At 33.4% G+C, this 9,552-nt stretch overlaps 1 long non-coding RNA gene and 1 other non-coding gene across 2 annotated transcripts; one reads left to right on the top strand and one right to left on the bottom strand.

Annotated features, from left to right (window-relative positions):
* On the bottom strand, positions 1,503-9,368 carry LOC109360127. Its single transcript, XR_002109112.1, has 3 exons — positions 9,275-9,368; positions 7,369-7,370; positions 1,503-1,635 (listed from the first exon to the last, which is right to left on the bottom strand). It is a non-coding gene; the product is annotated as an uncharacterized LOC109360127 (long non-coding RNA).
* On the top strand, positions 1,557-1,628 carry TRNAE-UUC. The gene has a single exon. It is a non-coding gene; the product is annotated as a tRNA-Glu (tRNA).

The raw sequence follows: 9,552 nt of genomic DNA, 5'->3' as shown, positions 1-9,552 counted from the left end.
GAAACTAGAGTAATAAAGAAGTGAGAAATAATTGGGGTAAAACTAATAAGCCCCAACCACAATGATCCATTAATTTTGAAGGGGCTTCAATCATTTTGACATCATAATTTGAGAAGGGGGTAAAACTAATATCATATATTGAAGTAGACGAATCTATAAAAAAAATTAAAGAGAATAAGTGTAATATTGAATCATTTAAATATTTAATACATTTTATGTAAATTCAAGAATTCACCCCATTCAAAAAAATTAGGTTTTATCTATGTTGTAAACTAACACTATTTCTAATATGCATGTATCTTTGTGAGTAGGGTTTCCATTTTTTAAGGTCAACCTTTGACATAGATGCAAAAAATCAAAATAGTTTACTATGAAATCACTCACATATTACTCGTCAAATACCATCTAAAATTTTCTTCTATATGAATACCAATTAAATACAAATCATACTCTAACATTAAATTTAATCCTAACGAAATTTGAATTTTACATTGACGTGTTCTTAAATATGCTAAAAACCATGGTGACCCGTGCAAATGAAAAAGATATATTGGCCCAAGCAACTCTAACTACCTTTGGTGTTTAGTGAAGGAAATCCAACTATAATTCACTTCATTAAACTTCAGTAGCAATTAGATTACGTTATTAACCATCCCTTACATGATTCCATAAATATCAATTGTCACCACTCATTTCCTCTCCTATGTGTGTGCCTCCTTTCTCATCAAAATCAAATATGTGATCAAACAATATGTGAAACTATAATTACTCTAAAATATATAGGAGTCAAGAAGCTCATTCAATCTAAATCCCTCAGAAATTATTGTAAATGTCAAAGTAAAGAGATGATGTAAAGACTAACAAGGGATTGGTCTAGTAGTGTAAGACGCCACTGGATCCTTAAGATCGATGATTCGATTCCTGAAAGCAACACTTATTGGAAAAGACAACTATGAACTCCCGAAAGGAATTAATTTCTTACGCAAAAAAGGTAAGGAGAGACCATGTAAGAGAGATTTTTCTTTTCCCTTTTTTCAATAACAAGATCTCTTTAAATTCTCATACCAAATACATCCCACCTCTTTTTTCCTTCCTTCTTCATCTTTAAGGAGTTGAACTCTATAAGATTTTCAAGTGATTTCCCTTTTTATTCCAAACTCTTCCTGCTTCTCTCATAAGCTCATATAGTCTCTTCTTTTCATCATTAACATCTAGATTTGAAGTTCCAAGTTGTTCTTCTCTAATCTTGAGTATGTACTCCAATATCTCAATGGCATCTTCAACTCTGTACACAATAACCGAAAGAAAAATAATAATTTGACTTCATTTACATCCACCAGCAAAGAATCAATCTTAAATGACTCATTATTTCACCATAGCTTATATACCAAGAGAATCAATACTGCATACATCTCAGAATTAGACATCACAACTTCCTCTCAGTATTGAAAAACACTTACTTCTTCTCTTGATTAAGTTTTCTGTTAATGCTTGACTGGTTAAGTGGAATAAGTTATGATACTTGTAGACTTCAACAGTGCATCATTAACATGAAATCCGTTGTCGTCCAGCGGTTAGGATATCTGGCTTTCACCCAGGAGACCCGGGTTCGATTCCCGGCAACGGAATATTTTTCTATTTTACAAAAAGAGAAGAGGCAGTGGCCTATTCATTCAAATTTCCTACTAGTTTAGGATTTAATAACAATTCATCTCTATCCAATCTTTTCTCCTTCCTTTTTAATAATCCAAGATTTGAAATGTTATTACTGTACCTTATAATAATTCTAAATGACATAAAAGAACATTTATTCACTGACAACTAGGTTCTCTTTACGTTTTGTGACAATGTCCAAAATGTGTAAACAAATTATGACTCCATAATAAAAAGTCAAATTCTTTATTTTCAAATTTTTATTGTACTACTGTAATAATCGATCTCGAATACATCTACAACAGAATATTTTTTATTTTACAATAAGAGAGACTCAAATTATGGTGTTGCTTTCAAGTACAAATGGAAGGAGCTTTTTGTTAATATCATTTACCAAAGAAGAGGGTTCTATATTAGTATATAGTAGTATTATTGAGAATTTGAGATAGAGGGGACAGACTTAATTCCAAGAAGATTCGGTGGCCTATCCATTCAAATTTCCTAATAGTTTAATGCCTTAGAATCTGCAACCATAATCCCCGGATTCATAGTAGAGTAAAAACTCTTTGTACTTCAAAGCCATTTCATGGCCCACAAACCCTATTTATCAATACTATGTCCAATTGTCCTGCACATGATCTGATAGATTATATACAAAGTTGCAGTTTGTGCATGGACCATTCTAGATACCATGATCATTGGATAAAAAAGGTTATATAACAATTCACCCTATCCAATCTTTTCTCCATCCTTTTTAAAAATCCAATATATGAAGTGTTATTATGGAAATTGTAATAATTCTAAATGAAACAAAAGAATATTTATTGGCTGATTCACGACTAAGTTGCTTTCTTTAAGACATTTCGTGACACTACTGAAAATGTTCAAACAAATTATCAATCACGTCATTCACAAGATAAAACAACAAAGTTCTCTGTTTTCGAATTCTTATTGCACCACCATAAAAACAGATTTCGAATACACCCACCACAATATGGCTGCTACCAATGCCAATTCTTGTAATGTTCATAGTATGACTACTCATGTCAATTTCATTTTTCCACAATCTGACTACCAATGTGAGTTCTCGAAATTTCCATAATTTGACTACCTGTGCCAATTCTATTTTCCCACAATCTGACTATCAATGTCAGTTTTCGAAATTGTCACAATTTGACTACTTGTGCCAATTCTATTTTCCCACATTCTGACTACCAAAATTCCCATAATTTGGGTAAATGTGCCAATTCTAATACCATGGAAAAATGAGGAAGAAATATGTCGGAAATGCGTCAGAAGAAATTATGAGAGGGAAAGTAGAAGTCGATTAAAAGAATACTCAACTTGAGTTGTTTTTTATTTTATTTTTCATATGTGAGACTTGTAAGTTTTTTAGATTTCACATTCAAAAGTCTTAACTAATGTTTCCAACAAACAAAGTTTCATCACAAAGTTATGACACTATTTCATGTATTATAGTTACAGTTTAATATCTATGTTTTCTTTTTTTACATTATACACAATTTATTGATTAATCATCAATGATAATGTGAGTTTTTTACTATTCATAGATATTCAACTCTTCTATTTAAGTCCTCATTCAACCAACTGAAACACTTTTCCTCTCCAATCTTTTTAACAGGCCCAAACAAACAAAACACTACTTTTTTTCTTTTCTTTTTCCCATAAGTTCTGCTATTTTCTAACTCTTACATTGTATTAGTTATGAGCAATTTATGTACAGTAGGAAGTGGGGACTGACATTATCACACGCTAGTTAGAAGCTTGTTTTTGAAGTTACTATATATATCATAGCATACATGAGATGAGACACAATTATATGGTTGCTCCAGCTTGGCCTAGTTACCTTCCATATATTATAATATTTGTTCATCAAGTGCTTCTCAAAGAATGGCTTTTTAGACAGCTTCTCCACTAGGATCATTATAGTTTCGGGTCAAGGGTAATTTGGTTTAGAAATTAGCAAGTGAATGAGTTTTTTAGGTGGGTTATTAGTTATTGTGTGTTATGAGTGTTATATATATATATATATATCAATTTGTAACAACAATAAATCTGGATCACACAACCAATATTAGGATTAAAAGTTAGTTATTGATTACATAAAATGAATTCACTTGATACAAACTTTACTTGCAAGGTTAGGGTTGGAATCTCAAAGTCGTCATCATTTTAAGGAGTACTTTACTTTACTTACTACTCATAGTTAGGTAGGGATACTAGATCAAAGATAACAAAAAAAGTAATACGAATAAAATGGAAATTGCACAAGTGCACAACACTACCAAATGATAGAAACTGATTAAGTTTAGCAAATATATGTAACCTTACACTCCTAAAACATCTTATTCATCCAAGAGTCAACAATTATGCCACAATCATTTTGTTTGAAATTCTAGTAAAAGGTGGGGACTTGCTAGCCTTTTTCTTAAACTACACGTTAGAGTAATAAAAAAACTACTCCTATTCAAAAACTTTTAGTCAAGTTGCAAATTATTGAGTAATTGGTTAAGTTAATTAAAGATGAATTTGGGATGATCACGTTCTCAAGGTTTGTAATTTAATTGGACGGATTTGAAGGAAGTGCCATCAACAATGCATGCATTAAATTTAGTGTTGAAATGTTCTCTTTACAAACAAATTGTTAGCATAAGGGTCGACCATGCAAAACACGTATTGCAAGCATCATGATCAAGTTAAACTTTCTGTATATATGCAAATCACTCAACCACAAAGATATTTGATTTAATAACATAAAAAATATATACTTACAAGATTTAGCGTAGTTTGTGCTCTAAATTATAACAATAATGGTGGTATAGGTGTTGGAGGAAAACTAAGTTTCCTTGCACCGTGAAGAAGAAGAAGAAATGAAATACAGAAAGTTAGTGCACGAGAAGGTGGATTAGAATTATGTATGTAGTAATTGAAGATAAGAAGAAAGGTGTATGAGAGTTGAATCAATGACTTTCATTATTGTTATTCAATCAACATCATATAAAACTATTTATAGCAAGTCAAACACTTAACTAACAAAACTACAATTTGAATACTTGCCAAATATAGAAACTAACTAACTAACCATTCTAACACTCCCCCTTAATTTTAAACCACTTATTACAAACATATCACACTCAATAACCTCCTCAACATCCGAAATCTCTCAATCTTGACAGATTTTGTCATCACATCAGCAACTTGAAGTTCAGTTTTGCAAATACTTCAAACAAATCTTGCCTTTCTCTACTTGACTTTTAAGAAAGTGATACTTCCTTTCTATATGCTTGCTTTTGTCATGATCAACTGGATTCTTGGCCAAATTAATGGCTGACTTGTTATCAACAGCAAGCTCCACACCGCCTTCAAACCCAACCATCAACTCTTCAAGTAGTGAAGAGCAACAATTTCTTGCTTCTTTGAGCACCAAGACACAGGTGAGCCACATAGCATAAACACATAGCCCATTGTGCTATTTGAATCAGAGTAAGCAGAGAGTTGTAGCTTGCATTTCCTTGAGTTGTTGGAGAAGAAGACTCCAAAATCAAGTGTGTCACTGAGATATCTTAGGATCATTTTGGCTGCTACAAGGTGAGGCTTCCTTGGATCACTCATGAATCTGCTCACCAAACCAACACTGAATGAGATTTCAAGTCTGGTGTGACAAATAAATCTCAAACATCCAACCATCTGCCTAAATACTGTGCTATCTATAGCAAGTTCAGTGTCACCTCTAACCAGCTTTAGATTTGGCTCTGCTGGTGTCTCAGCTGAATTGCAATTGATCATGTTGAATTTCTTTAGAACATCCTGTGTGTCGCGACCCGATTTTCGGTTGGAAGACCGGCTCTACGACTTGGGAGGAGGCGAACTCGATTTCTACCTCTCCCGATTGATTTGGAGTCGCCACTACGTTTTTTGCGGTTAAAACGTAGAAAACTCTATAGTAAGCCCAATTAGGATAATATGGTCTTTAGACAGAGATTCTGAATTCGGGAGTCGATTATGGATCGGGGAAGGTATTAGCACCCCATCCGCACGTATTAAAACGGTACCCTCGCTAATATCATGGACTTTTGTACCCTTAACAATTATCCATTTAAAATTATTTATTTTTATTATTGAGCCTGACAATATTGACTTTGGTCCTACGTACCCCTATTAAGGGGATCAAGGCTTACGTAGTTCTAGTTCAAAAATTGTTTAGTTACTTTGGTTAACGATTAGTGATTTAGAAAAACATTGGTAGGTTTTAGAAGTATTAGTTTATTAAATTGGTTAATTTGAATTTTGTTCAAAAATGTGTAATTGTTTCGATTCAATGAGACTAATAGTTTTTAGAGACGGTATTGGTCGTAGACCTTCTTCCCATTCTCAGGGGAGTTAGAGACGACTCGAACCGTGACCTCCCTATAAAAAATGAAATTTATTTGGTAAAATAGTTTCTAATTATTTATAGATATAAGATTCTAGTAATAAAATAGTTTATTAATTATAAATATATCAGGAATTAATAGTTTAGAGACAGCATTGGTTGTAGACCTTCTTCTCATTTTCGGCGAAGTAAGAGACAACTCGAACCGTAACCTTACTATAAAAATTCCATGATTAATTTGATAATATAGTTTTCAATTATTTATGCATATAGAATTTGGTGATAAAATAGTTAGGGACACTATATGAAATTGGGTGATACAACTGTTATGAATCACTTTTATATAAGAAATTTAATAGCTTAGAGACGGTGTTGGTCTTCTTCCCATTCTCAGAGAAGTTTCTTCCCATTCTCAGAGAAGTTAGAGACGACTCGAACCATAACCTTACTATAAAAATTTCTTGATTAATTCGGTGATCAAAAATTGTTTAATAGAGTTGCATTGCTTTGTAATCCTGACATCAAGTAATAAAAATAGTTTTGGGATGATTTATATATAGAATTAAGATTGAAGGGGGAATCGAAATCTCTAACTCCATTTTTATCATCTTCGATGTCGGTTTTGAATTGATGGGGGAAGACAATAATGTCAATCCCCTAAGGCTTCTTGACTACGCTGTGGTCTCGATGCCCCTACCCCGAATTCGAATCGGGTGGTTCACGACGGCTCAGCCTCCCTCCGATGGGTTACGGCGGTTCCGAATCGGGTAATCATTGCTTTATTTTTTTGTCAATTTCCTACTTTCTATTGACTCTCTGTTCCTATTTTTTATGAACTCCTGCACTTTCTATTGGCCTTTACAGAATGATGATCCGGAGTCATTAATGGTTGAGCCAGAACCGATTAAGGCATACCGAAGACCTATACCATGTCGACTAAGTCGAGGCGCCTCCCCTCAACGATCATTCGCAACAGATCAGAGGAGAGGTAATCATTCTCCTTTATTTACAATGAATCCTTACCCGTTGTATGAACTTCATTAAGGTTCCGATTAGTAATAACAAGGGAATAATCCCTTTTCTACTGAGATTTTGCCTAATCCTATTGATCGTACTAATTGATGGAAACATATAGGCTAAAACAAAGTTCAATTATGCTTTTTACATTCCAGTATATGTATATGTATTTCTATGTTATGACTGATTAGCAATGGTTACGAATTAATCCTATAAGTCTAATGCATAAGCCACATAAAGCAAGGAACGTTCATAAATTTTTTATGGTTTAAGTGCTTACCTGAGTTATGCTTCTTCCTTTTTACTCCTCCCGAGTGTGGTTTCTGCTATGATATATGATGTCTCATGCTTTGTTGCAATCTCGTTTCTGGTTTTTGTTTCTGGATGCTTTACTGCACTATCTCTTGGCTGATTTCTCTTGTGGTTATGTATTCTGATTACTTGTGATTGGTATCCTCTCCGGTTGTTATATAATGCTTTTCTTTGTTGTGTAGTCTATGTTTTTCTTCTATTGTTTGTATGTGATTTTCATTGTTTTTTTCTCTCTGGTTGTATTGCCTTCTCTTTATATTGATTGAGGGTTCACTGAAAACCTCTTGGGTTGTTACTGGCTGTCTGCTGGAATACGTAACTGAAAATATTAATATGTGATTGTAACTGAAATGACTGATTCATGCCTCCCTAATGACTCTTGATTGCCTTTGGTGGCTAATTACTTCTTACACTTATCTTGATCATTAGTGCATTTGCAACATATTCTATACCATTCTGATTCTTGGTGTGCCTTCGTAACAGCCGTGGTTAATGTGTTGGTCTTCTTAATTCATCTGATATTGGTAACTTTCTTATCATCATTTTGCTGTTGAGTTTGATATTTGTTCAAGTCTTTGAGTTTGGTGATATCGAGGCTAACCATGTTGGAATTGACATCAATAGCTTACAGTCCAATGCATTTGTTACTGCAGTATGCTGTATTGGTGAATCAACTAAGCAAAATCTCACATTCAAAAGTGGTAAGACAATTCTAGCTTGGGTTGATTTGATTCTTCACAGGACCTTATCAGTGTTACTATTTCTCCAACTTCTTCCAAGCCCAAAAATCCAATCTTGTCCTTTGTTATGGATCTTTCAACAATATTTCATGCTACTCTATATGCTGGGTTCATTGCATCAACTGGTCTGCTTGCTAGCTCTCATTTCCTCACGGGTTGGAGCTATGAGATGAATGGACTACCACTAACACTTGATCTTTCTTATTTGCCCCAACTTCCAGGACCAAAGAAGAAGCAAACTTTTATGATAATATGGGTTTCTGTCTCAGTTTCTGTCATTGCATTAGGCTTGTCTAAATCGGCATAACATTACAAATCATTCATACAATTTATACAGTTATTATTGAACTCATGCAATTCCTAGACAAAAGAATCATGGTTTGGATCAATGTGTACTTTGGAAGTATCCCTTTTTTATATTTGAACTAGCCTTCTTGGATTATAAATGTATCGGCAGGAAATTATAATGGATTGGGTCTCAAATGATTATTAGTAACACCTAGGAATGTTTTGTTTGCATTATTTTCAATCACTTTTGGTTTATAAGCTAAATTTGTTTGGGTTTTAAGTTTGGTTTATGGAGATTAAAAAGCTTAAAGATCAAATAACATAATTAAACAACGGATACTTTGAAGTTGATTATAAAGATGGAAAACAATGAGTGTCCAAAAAATATCATTCATATAAAAAAAATTGGTGAATGCAAAACACCGGGACAAAATATTATTTTTAGCACTTGGTAGTTGGTTTGTGTATTAAAACTAATTCAATGAATACCCTTTGTTTATAAAAATTTAAAAAATGAGTTGTTTGCATCTCAATGAGTATTTGCAATATATTTTATGTTGCAGCCTAACTTGTGATAATTTAATTTTATACATCATCATTATTTGCCCCAGTGACACAAGAATTGGTTTTAAAAAAACATTTATTTAATATATAGGTCGGACGAAATTGAGTGTTCACACTGTGTATACATCCTTTGATGCATAAAAGTTCCTCCATCAATTTGTCTGAACTCTATGCCCAAAAAGTAGGATAGTCTCCCTAGATCATACATTTCGAATTCTAACCTCAGGCTATGTTGAATCAATTCAAATCCATCTGAGTTGCTTATAGTAATTAGGAGATCATCCACATACAAACAGATGATGAGAACATGATTTTTGCTTGAACACTTCACATAAACACCATGCTCAACATCACACTTCTTGAATCCTGCCTTTAGGAAGAATGCATCAATTCTTCTATTCCGAGCTCTTGGAGCTTGTCTCAACCCATATAAGACCTTCTTTAATCTATAGACTTTGTCTTCACTGCCTCTTATCACGAATCCAGGAGGTTGTTTGATGTAGACTTTCTTATCAAGAGAGCCATTGAGAAAAGCTGATTTTACATCAAGTTGCCACATCTCCCAATTATTCTTTGTTGTTAAAG

This window comes from Lupinus angustifolius, chromosome LG11 (assembly GCF_001865875.1).
Source record: "Lupinus angustifolius cultivar Tanjil chromosome LG11, LupAngTanjil_v1.0, whole genome shotgun sequence".
In the NCBI taxonomy this organism is placed as follows: Eukaryota; Viridiplantae; Streptophyta; class Magnoliopsida; order Fabales; family Fabaceae; genus Lupinus; species Lupinus angustifolius.
Note: the sequence above shows the minus strand (reverse complement) of the source record. Positions and strands in the feature narration are given on the sequence as shown.